The sequence below is a fragment of the Brassica napus genome, chromosome C6 (assembly GCF_020379485.1).
Source record: "Brassica napus cultivar Da-Ae chromosome C6, Da-Ae, whole genome shotgun sequence".
Lineage (NCBI taxonomy): Eukaryota > Viridiplantae > Streptophyta > Magnoliopsida > Brassicales > Brassicaceae > Brassica > Brassica napus.
In genome coordinates, this window is record NC_063449.1 from 7,157,347 (window position 1) to 7,169,869 (window position 12,523).

General features: G+C 42.2%; 1 pseudogene; it reads left to right on the top strand.

The window, feature by feature from the left end:
* Nucleotides 1–9,083: 9,083 nt before the first annotated feature.
* On the top strand, nt 9,084–10,777 carry LOC125588697 (annotated as a pseudogene).
* Nucleotides 10,778–12,523: the final 1,746 nt, after the last annotated feature.

Below are 12,523 nucleotides of genomic sequence, written 5' to 3' on the forward strand. Positions count from 1 at the left end.
CAAATTCACTCCTGACAGCTTCGTTCCAAAATGGAGCTTCAGGTGAAGCCATGGCTTCTGCCAAACATTTTCTACTAAAAATGCCATTAGGAAATCTTCACCAAAAGTTTTTTCCTTTCGAGCACTTTTGCTTCTTCAAGGTTCATCTTTTTCTTCATTTTCTGAAATATCATTTGTAGAAATCTCGACGTTTGTCTCAGTTTCTAAGTTTTTGACATTGTCTCTTTCTTCTCGAGTTCGTTTTGAACCTTGTTTTTCCTTATATAGAAAAATATTTTCGAAGAAAGATGCATTTCTTGATTCCATGACTGTATTTTCATGAATGTCTGATATTGCAGATTTATGTACTAGAAATCGATAAGCATTATTGTTATGTGCATATCCGATGAAGATGCAATCCACTGTTTTAGGTCCAATAGTGACATTTTTTTGTGGCGGTACCGCAACTTTTGCCAAGCACCCCCACACTTTGGGGTATTTATACGAAGGTAAATTACCTTTCCATAATTCATATGGAGTTTTGCCAGTTACTTTGTGTGGAATTTTGTTGAGGATATAATTAGTGGTAAGCAACGCTTCCCCCCACATGTTCTGGGGTAACCCAGATTCCTGCAACATTGCATTCATCATCTCTTTTAGAGTTTGATTCTTGCGTTCAGCAACTCCATTAGATTCTGGTGAGTAAGGAATTGTAGTTTGATGGATTATTTCATGTTCTTTACAGAATGCATTGAATGGACCATCATACTCGCCTCCTATGTCGCTTCTAACTACTTTAATAGTTGTTTTAAGCTGATTTTCGACCTCGAGCTTAAATTCTTTAAATTTTTCTAAGGTTTCGTCTTTGCTATGTAATAAATATACATTACAATATTTTGTGCAGTCATCTATGAAAGTCACAAAGTACTTTTTCCCACCTCTAGTTTGTATGTATTTTAGATCACATAAATCGGTGTGAATTAAATCTAGAGGTTTATTAGTTCTTTCCACACGAGGTGATGGCATTTTTGTGAGCTTAGCCTGCACGCATACTTCACATTTTTGTTTACTTGTTTTGCATTTAGGAATTAGATTTAAATTCATTAATCTTTGTATAGATTTGTAGTTTACCTGGCCTAATCTTTCATGCCATATATTAAAAGACTCAACCAAATAAGCAACTGTCTCTTTCTTATTCATTGAAACTTTTGGAGCTACAACTTTCGGAGTGACTGTCATTACATTTAACTTGACAAGTCCACCCTTAACATACCCTCTTCCCAAATACATCCCATTCTTCTTACGAGCTTATCCGCCTCAAAACTTGTGGCGAATCCATTCTTGCTGAGCAAGGTTCCCGAGACCAGGTTCTTCCTCATGTCAGGCACATGCTTCACATTCGTCAGAGTGACCTCATGTCGAGATGTCATCTTCAAAATCAAATTGCCGCGTCCTTCAATCTTGGAGACTGCAGTGTTTCCCATCTTGAGCTTCTCCTCAGTCTTGCTTTCTTGATAGGTGATGAACATCGCCCTATCGGTGCAAATTTGGGTGGTTGCACCAGTGTCACACCTCCATTCCTTGGGGTTGTTGCTTTCAACCTTGTTGGCTTCAGTCACCACAGCAACGAGATCCTCCTCAGTGAGATTTGCCTGAGCCTTCTCATCCTTGATCTTTTTGCGACACTCAATAGTCTTGTGACCCACTTTGTGGCAGTAGTGACATTTCCCCCCTGAACTTCTCCACATTCGGATTTGCATTGATTTCAATGCCTTTGTTCTTGAAGTTTTTTGCAGAAGCCTTCAGGGCTGTAGCAGTTTTGGAAGGCTTGGCAGGAGAATGGACGTGTGCCTTTCCTTTGCCTTTGTGCTCAGCCATGTTGAAACTGTGCTCCTTAGCAGTGACCTTGTCAGCAATTCGGATTCTGGATTCCATCTGAAGCCTCATGATGAGCTCCTCGAGCCCCATCTTCTTCTTCTTGTGCTTCAAGTAGTTCTTGAAATCCGCATAGCTTGGAGGAAGCTTTTCAATGAAGCTGAGAGTTGTGAATGTCTCGCAAATGGACATTCCTTCAGCAGCGATTTCATGGCAAATGAGCTGAAACGCCTCCACCTGATCCATGATGGGTTTTGAATCCACCATTTTGAAGTCGTGGAAATTTGAGACCACATACTTCTGGCAGCCAGCGTCCTCACCTCTGTACTTCTTGTCCAGTGATCTCCATAGCTCTTTCGCCGTGGGGATCTCGCAGTAGACACAGTACAATGGGTCAATGAGACGACCCAAAATGTAACCTTTGCAGATGAAGTCGGAATGCACCCATATGTCAACAGTTGCAAGACTGTGAACATCATCAATCCCGTACGGAATCGGGGGCTTGTCCTCCTGGATGAACTTGTCCAGTTTCATCGTTGTTAGGAAGAACATCATCTTCTTCTGCCACGTTTTGAATCCTTTGCCATCAAACTTGTCTGGCATCAGTCCTTGAGTGAACAAGCTAGGTACCGCCGGAGGAGTTTGAACTGCCACCGGACCACTTGCAGTTGCTGATACTGTCAGTCGAAGTTAGCAATTGGTGGTATTGTCTTTTGAGACAGTACGGGTGATTGGTTTTAATACATCCTTCTTATAAACGGGTGGTGGATTAATCTGCACTGCCATAAACGTAAGGCACTGGGATCAGAGGAAAAACTTCCGGGAGCTTCACTAGTGTAAGAAACAATTTCAGCTCAGAGATATGTGAAAAATCAGAAACCATCTGTATTAGATGTTTCATGACTTTACTTCGAGAAGACACAACGTCATAAGTAATTAGATAACACACTAATTTATCATTCTGTTAAATGACGAGGATAGTCCCAAGCATCAGTGCCCCGGATATCATTAATCAAGATGAGGTGATATCTATTTATCTCTGAGACAGCATTATGAAGTGAAACCGTCTCACTCAAGATGCAAGCAATCCTCCTCCTGAACACTCTTTTGCCCCCTTTTACTTATCATTGATTCTGCCTTGAGGATATATGTTTTTGTGGATCTCCTCTGCTACCCCGTTACGGCCTCTAATGCTGTTTCTCATCTGCATCTTTCCAGAAGCATCTCAAACGCTTCACCTGGTCTACCTATATCAAACAAGAACAACGGTTCTTCCAGGAGAAATGGTAACAACAACCTCTACCATTTGCCAATACTTGATCCATAACCGTAACTCCCCAGTCTTTAAACTATTATAAGAGTCAACTATCAACTACACAGCACAAGATTCCTAGTCCCAAAGTTGTTGCATACTTTTGCGAGTTCTCATTCAATTAAGTCATGAGAGACATGTTTAAACTTTCTGATCACTATACAGTTGGATACGAGAACCAGCCATGTCCTCAGTTTTAAGTCAAAAAAATTTCCAGTAAAAATATACATAATTTATGTTTTGTTAACCAAGTTTTTTCCCATTTCTTTTTCTCTCTCTTGTATTTCTATCCTTCCTAATATTTTTATGTAAATACTAATTGTATTGTCTGTGAATTTGCAGATACAAATAATTTCTAAAATTTCATATAATATAATATAATATAATATAATATAATATAATATTTGATATGTTTTAACACGTTAAATATATATATATATATATTAATTCTTCAAAACTGAATGTAAATTTTTTTGTTATAAATTTCTAAATAAAATATATAAATATTTTATTGTGCTTATTTTATTACTTTGCAAAAATATAATATAAATTTTGTAACATTTGATATTTTGTCAACAACTATTGTAAAAGTAGTTAATGTATGCTCCAATTTATTTTTACAGTTTTATTATATGTTATGTAATTTTGATTTTCAAATGTCAATCAATTAATATTATATTATATTTTTTTTTTAACACAACTTTCATTAAAACTCATAACCAAAGTTAGGTGGGAGCCATAATGGCATCGGCCATACATAGAGCTTCTTTAGCTAGAGAGTCAGCCACAACATTTTGTAATCTAGAATCCAAGAGAAAGTAACTGATATCGGGGGAGAAGAGCAGAGGCTTGCGATGTCCGAGAGAATCCCATGAAGCTCCGAGATCGGTTCTTTCCTCTTTATGGCCTTGATCAGCTGGGCTGAATCTGATTCCAGTCTGATAGAATCCAGTCCCTGAGATTTGCAGTGCATTAGGGCTTCTGTTACGGCCAGGCCTTCCGCCATTAGAGGAGAGGAAACAAAACTCAGGGTCCTTTTCCTCCGTTGGACTTCAGCTTGAGTCTGTAGTGTCCATCCAATCCCCGCCTTCTTATCCTCCTTACGCCAAGCCACATCCGATCTGATCGTCACCAAGGCTGGTTCGTGTAGCTCTGAACCCAATGCAGGGAGGGGAGCTGAATCCTTCTTTGTGCCCTGCGTCTGGTCCCATTCCTTAGCTGCTTTAATTGTTGTCGTGAGCGCTTCAGCCGGGGACGCAGAGATTCCCTCGAAAACAAATTTGTTGCGCTCCTTCCACACCGTCCATAGAATCCAGGGAAACAACGAGCTTGAGACAATGCCTGTTGGTGGGAGGCTCGGTTTAGAGCAAAGCTCAGTCCACCTGTCTTCTAATTCTACTATTCCTCTACGATCAAAGCTTATACTCAGAGCAGCGTCACGCCAGACTTGTTGAGCATAAGAGCAATGAAAGAGCAGATGAGTAATGGATTCAGATTCCCCACAGCGCTTGCATCTGGGATCAACATCAATGTGACGCTCAACTAATCGAGCTCCAACCGGTAAGGCTCCCTTTAGCACTTTCCAAGCAAAGGTTTTAACTTTTGGTGCCACTTTTAGGTTCCAAACATTTTTGTACCATCGATTTTGTGCAGGAGGACCCGTATCAAAGTTCTCTTCTTCCATGGCTGTCGCAAAATAATAGCCGGACTTGGTGGCATATCTCCCCGAAGGATTGCCCAGCCACACTAGTTTATTAGCAGCGTTAGATAAGCTTGGTTTGAGAGATAAAATATCTTCCTCATACTGGGGAAGAACAAGTCTGATCTTTTCCAAATCCCACTCTCCTCCTTGTCTTGTTCTCAGGTCCGCAACAGTGAGGTTGATGAAGACTTCCAGAGCCGGTCCAGAGGGGCGTTTCTGGCGTTAGAGATCAAGCCATGGATCGTTCCAAATATTGATGTCCTTTCCATTGCCTACGAGCCATCCCAGGTTTTCCTTCAATAAATCCCGGCCAGCAAGGACGCTTCTCCATCCATGAGACCCTGCTGAGCTCATCTCACAAGTGAGAATATCTCCATTGGGAAAGTATTTACCTTTTAGAATTCGGCCCAGCAGTGTTTCAGGTTTCTCCATCATTCTCCAACTGAGTTTTGCAAGTGAAGCTCTATTGAAACGCTGGAAATCGCGAAAACCTAGTCCCCCAAACGCCTTCGGTTTGGTCAGGTCCGACCACGCAATCCAAGCCATCTTCTTTTTTCCAGAGCTATCATCCCACCAGAACAGGGTGATTGTAGACTGGATGCGCTTGCATAAAGATACAGGAAGTTCGAAGCATGTCATCGCGTGAGAAGATGAAGCTGACAAGACGCTCTGAATGAGGACTACCTTCCCTGCCGTGGACAGATATCTCGTGGAGCAGGAGCTAGCTTTCTGTCGAATCCGGTCAACTATGGAGGAAAAAAGGTCTCGCTTCCTTCTACCGAAATGTTCCGGGAGTCCTAAGTATTTCCCGACACCTCCCTCCTTTTGTATGTTCACAACTTTGATATTAGCTTTCAGTTCAGGCGGGGTTCTTTTGGAGAAAGTGACGCTAGATTTGTCGACGTTGATTGCTTGCCCAGATGCCTCCCCATATCTGTGAATAATATTATTCAGTGCTATCGCTGCTTCTTTGGACGCTCGGATAAAAAACATTGTGTCATCCGCGAACAAAAGGTGGTTTACTCGGGGACACCCCCTCGCCACTTTGATTCCTTTAAGCTCTCCCTCTTCTTGTGCTCTGTTACAAAGGCCCAAGAGGACTTCACTGCACAAGATGAAAATGTACGGTGATAGGGGGTCTCCTTGACGGATACCCCCGCTCGGTGAAACCATTCGTCTAGGTGAACCGTTGATGAGGAAGGAGTATGTAACAGTCGTGTTGCATTGCATCGTCATTTCCATCCAGCGAGGATGAAATTCGAGCTGTTGCAGCACAACAGCGATGAAGTCCCATTCAAGTCTATCATATGCTTACTCATATCGGTTTTAACCGCCATCGAGCATCGCTTCTCCGCCTTGGTTGTCTTTAGGTAGTGAAGTACCTCATGTGTGATCAGCACATTATCAGAAATGGCTCGGTCGGGAACAAATGCTGACTGGTTCTCAGAGATGATAGACGAGAGGATCGGCTGGAGACGTCTAGTGAGGATTTTTGAATAGATTTTGTAGTACACATTGCAGAGCGCTATGGGGCTGTGATCAGCAACTCTCTGCGGGCTCTTTATCTTAGGGATGAGCCTTATGTGGGTGTCATTGATTTTTCCCAGCAGCCTGTCCTGGGCATAGAAACTCTGCACTTCTGCGACGATGTCTGGCCCAATATCTTGCCAATGAGTTTGATAGAAAGCTGCCGAGAAACCGTCCGGGCCTGGGGCCTTGTCTGCATGAATCGAAAAGAGCGCGTCTCGGATTTCCTGGGCTGTTGGAAGAGCTATCAGCGAGTTATTCTCCTCCTCCAAGACCATTGGCTGTAGCGCTCTGCGCACGGTTTCTGCCTTGTTGCTCGAAGCTCCCATTGAGGTAAACATCTCTTTGAAGTATTTCACGATAATTTTGGAGATTTCCTCCTCCTTATAGCACGCCGTCCCTTCTGCATCTTCCAATACCGAGAAACTGTTTGCCCTTTTACGTCCTTTAGTGGTTGCATGGAAGAAACCCGTGTTACGATCGCCAAGCTTTAGCCAAAGTAAACGACTCCGCTGTTTCCAGTAGGCTTCTTCTGCGAGATAAGCATTGTTCAGCTGTGAGGTGATATCCTGGATAAGCGTTGTATTGTTCACCGGGGAACAGAGTGCTGCTTCAAGTTCTGTTTTTTTCTCTTCGATAAGGCGCCTGCTATTTCGGTGTTGGGTCTTATTCCACTCTGTGATCGCTACACGGGTCTTGGCGATCCTGTCTTTGATCGGGATCGTCCCTGAGCTCTGCCACACATCCAATATGATATCCTTGACCTCTCCATTGTCATTCAATCTACGATCATATCTGAAGAGCCCCTTTCTTCTCTTGGATTCTGGTTCAAAGAAAGATAAGAGTGGCTTATGGTCCAATCCCTCATAATCTAAGTATTGGCACCGAGCTGTCGGGTAGTTCTCGGCTCACAAGCTATTTGCTACAGCTCTATCAAGGCGGCATCTAACCAGATGGTGACCACGCTGTCCTCGCCAAGAGAGGGGATCACCAGAGTGTCTCAGGTCAAATAGATCGAGCCCTCTGGCCTCGCAGGTCCTCCCGATTTTTCTTCTTCGCTCAGTAGGTCATTGAAATCTCCAGTTACGAACCAAGGGGAATCTCGTGAGGCTGCAAGATTCAACAGGTGATCCCATTGCATTTTTCTTTGTTTCCTATCGCAATCACCATGGATAAAGGAGGCGAAAAAAGATTTTCCTTGATATTCAATGAACGTGTCAATCAAATTTTCATTAGAGTACATCACTTCAATATTAATCTTCGAATTCCAGAGTAAAGCTAGCCCGCCCGCTCTGTGTCCTTTCGGGGGAAAGAGATGATGAGACTCATATCCTAGCTGTTCGAGTTTCTTCATGACGAAGTCATTGGGATTTTTGGTCTTCATTAGAAAGATAATGTCTGGGTCCACAGTCTTCTTGATCTCTCGGAGACGTCGAACTGTCGCGGGGTTCCCTAACCCTTGACAGTTCCAACTTGCTATCGCTAAGGAAGCGGATCTGCCGGGATACGAAAACCCAGCTTCTTCCTCGCTCCTGTCGGTATCAGACTTCTGATAGGTTGGTTATCGAAGCTCTTAGTTCCAGCTGATTTACTTTCTGAGTTTCTTGATGACCCGTTTCTTGCTGCAGTGATTTTGTAAACTCGGTTCTGTTGAGAGGATTCTGAAGCTAAGCGTCTCCGGTTCAGGGGAGGTTTTGGGGCTGTAGTCCTTCTTTTCTTGGCGTTTGCTGCTGTTATCTTTTTGGCCCTATCTCCCACATTTTTTCTCCCCGGGGGGCGTCCGGTTTTTCTCTTTAAAGCTGGAGTAGCAGATGATGTTCCCGCGCCATCATTCATCGGGGCCTGAGGTCCGAGTCTTTGTAGCGCTGAAATTCTCTCAGCTCTTGAGGGGTCTGGTTCTTCTCTGGGGGGGGGGGGGGGGAACCATGTTTTCAGATGTCGTTTGGACCATTGAAGCAGCAGTTTCATGGAATTCTCCTTGTTCTTCGGATTGGTGCATTCTCTCTTTACGAGCAGCGCTCTCCGCAGGGTCAGCACACAAAGTGTATTGATGCATAGCCTCTCGAACTTCTCCTAGCGCTTTTTCCAGGCCATTTTGTATCTCTAAAGGCTGTTCCTGTGCAAGGGGACTCCCCCTTTCTATAGGACCTTGTAGTTGTGGAGAGTTTTGGTTGCCACTGTTGTGATCACTCCGAAGGGGAACCCCCCTTACTGGAGGACTTGGCAGTATAGGGGAGGAGCTATCTTCGGCTCCTGTAGGATGGTGGCTATCATGGGGCCGGTCTCTGCTATGGTGCGGGCTATCAGCGGTACGAGGCCTCCATTGCATCTTGGTCGGTGGTTGAGTCCTTCCATGATCCAACGGGGTTCTATAGCTGCGATTCTTATCTCTATTGTGGTAAGGATGGTAGGAGTTCTCCCTATGGGTGTCATATCTGCTCCGGTTTCTATCTTCCCTTCGCCCAGAGGAGTAGTAAGATCTATTAAAATGAGAGTATCCTGACGCTTCTCTCCGATCAAATTGATATCGATGGAAGCTTCCCCCTTCTTTCTCAGGGGCTAGGGAAGGCGCTGCGACAAACTGGAAAGGAGTATTGTCTGTGGCCGCGCTTCCACCGCTCTCTTTTTGCATCTCCGGGTTTGTGCTCTTGAAGGAAGAAAGTTGTTTTTCTTTTTGAGCTCTGAGCTGCGCTTTCGCTTCAAGGCAATCTTTGATATCATGATCTAGGTGTGGAAGAAAAGATTTTTTCAGTTTTGAAGTTCAGCTATGATGGTTTAGAGACTGAAAAGAAGAAATCATGCTTCTTGTATTGTTCTTTGTTCCCGGAAGATTATGAAATAAATAAGGAGGAGTTGATAGAATATTGGATCAATGAAGGATTTATAAAGGGAGAGAGGGATGAAGAAGGAAGTAACAACCAAGGTCATGTTATAATTGGTTCGTTAGTTCGTGCACATCTATTGATGGAGTGAGAAACTAAATCCACTCTTTACGAAACTGGATTCACACCTGCGGTGAAAATGCATGATGTGTTACGTGAAATGGCTATTTGGATAGGGTCTACCTTTGGAAAACAGTGCGTCAAATCCGGGGGGAAGCTAAGGCGTATACCAAATGACATCAACTAGTCAGTTTTGAAAAGGATCTCGTTGATGAGTAATCAAATTGAAGAGATATCTTGCTGCCCCAAGTGCCCCAACCTTTCGACTCTATTTCTCCGGGATAACAAGTTGGAGGGTATACCGGGTAAATTCTTTCAGTTTATGAAAGCCCTTGTCGTCTTGGATCTTTCGCGTAACTTCGATCTTAGGGAATTGCCGGAAGAAATTTGCAGCTTGACTTCCTTACAATACCTCAATTTATCATACACAGATATAAGTTCGTTATCAGTTGGTTTGAAGGGGTTGAGGAAACTAATAAGCATGGACCTGGAGTTTACCAGCCTTACAAGCATTGATGGGATAGGGACAAGCTTACCAAATCTTCAGGTGTTGAAACTATATAAATCTAATCTTTCTCTTGATGAAAGATCAATTGAAGAGCTACAACTTTAGAGCACTTGAAGATTTTAACAGGAAACGTGAAAGATGCTTTAATCCTGGAAAGTATCCAAAGAGTTGAGCGATTGGCGAGTTGTGTTCAACGCCTTTGGATTATCGAACTGTCCGCAGAGGTTTTAACATTAAACACAGTAGCTCTGGGTAGTCTTCGAGAACTTTTTATTTTTCTGTCTGAAATCTCAGAGATAAAGATAGACTGGAAAAGCAAAGAGAAAGAAGATCTTCAATGTAACAGTTCTCCATGCTTTAAGCACCTCTCTAGCATTGTTATAATTGATTTGGAAGGTCCAAAAGAATTGACCTGGTTATTGTTTGCTCCAAATCTCAAGCATCTAGAGGTGGCAAATTCAGGAAGCATAGAAGAAATAATAAATAAGGAGAAGGGAATGAGTATTAGCATTGTGCATCCTGGTACGACGGTTCCCTTTGAGAAGCTAGAATCCCTCACTTTACGGGGTTTGCCTAAATTAAAGAGAATATGCTCAAATCCTCCTGCTCTTCCATCCCTGAAAAAATTTGTTGTCGAACACTGCCAAAAGCTGCCATTAGAGAGTTTCAGAGACACGAACAGGAGTAAGGAAGTTGAGGAATGAGGCTCCGAAGACCCCGTTGCATATGTGTCATATGTGTGTGAGTGTATCCTCTCAGTTTCTTAAACTTGGTTTTGGGTTTTATGTTCTGCTTTTGCTTGAATGTCATTGTTGTCAAAGTTGTATTTCTCAAAACTGGAAACTTTTCGTTGTTGCATTTCCACTTCTCTCCAGTTTGTAATCATTTGATACATTTTCCTCAAAGCCTTCATTTGTTTTTTTTTCCATTCATGGTATCTTGATTGATGCTTGCCATGGCTGGTGTTTCTGAACTTGGTTAATGATTTTAATAGAGGGACATCTTAATTTGACAAAAATTTGGGACTTTATATAGGACTTTAAAGCAACGACGTCTCTGTTAAGATAAGTGTGCCCTCAACTGAAACAGTTTGATTCAAATGTTCCATCTGAGAGAGAGTGAGTGAGAGTGTGCGTTTCCGAAGAGCCGTAAATTTCACTCGTGAGTCTTCTATGTAACCTCTCAACTTGACCCAATACAGAGATGAATCAGGAATGAGAAAGGAGACATATTTGAATGATATCAACCTGTGATCCGGAGTTTGAGTGATTAAATATCAGTGATGTGAAAAGAGATATATTTTCTGTTTGAATGATTTAGGTTCTCTTCTCTTTAACTCGAAGGGCACATTCAGAGTCAAATGAAAAAAAGGCTTCTTGATCGATGTTTCTCAAGAGGTATAAGTGAAAGCTACACAGTTTGCAAATTGCAGTTTTCACTTGTTAGTTTCTCATCTAAATTATTGGTGCTCATTCATTCAAGCATTGAGTTTTCTCTGTTTTTCTTCAGAAAGTTTTGAGCAAGGATGGAAGGTTGTGTATCACTACAGTTATATCATGTGATAGAGCTTAATCTCGAGGCTAGAAAGTAGTGATAAAACAAAATAGAAAAGTATTCAAGAAGCTGAAAGAAAGTTTAAGAGCTTCCAACTAAAGAACATTTTGAAGTGAACCAGAAGAAAGCAAAAAACATGAGAAGGGGAATATAAAGGGTATATAGGAGAATGATAAAGAACCGTTTGAGATAAGAGACAGTGAGAGATGTTCACCAAGAACTTAGACTGAGTCGGCCACTTTTTTTTTTTGATCAAAGTCGAAGCCATTAAACTCACAAAGAATGAATTATATTCACAACTGAACACTCTTTAAAGAGTTCATAGAATTTACTTAGCCTAACTGGTCCGTCAAGTAATTCTACGATTTTGGCATTCATTATGTTGCTAATTTAGAGAGAAGAAAATCTCCTATTTAATTTGCTCTTCTTCGTTATTATACGTATGAGTTCACCGGGTGCTAAACAATACACTACAAGAAAAGCAGCGGTATTCTGACGGACATTCCGACGGAAAATGAAATCCTCGGAATATCCCGAAGAATTTCCGAGGAAACCCAAAATTTGGTTTCCTCGGAATATACCGACGGAATTCCGAGGAAATATCAATCCGTCGAAATATTCTTATGGAATACCGAGGAAAAAATGTATTCCTCGGAAAAAACCGATGAATTCCGAGGATATATTATAGCCGTTAGAGAGCCGTTGGAGAGCCGTTGGGGGATTTTAAAAATTCCGAGGAAATTCCGACGAACTAGCCGTTGGCGTCGGAATTCCGTCGGAATTTCCTCGGTCTGTCGGCAAGATTTCAACTATAAATACAGGCACCCCTCTTCCTCTTCATTCACTTTATATCTTCATCCTCCCTCTTACTCTCTTTACACACGAATTTAATTCATAAAAAACATGTCTTCTTCAAATTATTTTCGTTCTTGGATCGATCGACCTCATTTGGATCCGAACACGAGATTTCTTACGGAAGAATACCAACGAGGTATAACCGAATTCATGGGGTTAATTCACAGATAACCGGAAGCAAAAACAGGTATGTTAAGATGTCCTTGCTCTAATTGTAAAAATAGAAAGGTTATTAAAGAGTGGGATGTTTGGACTCATCTATATTTGAG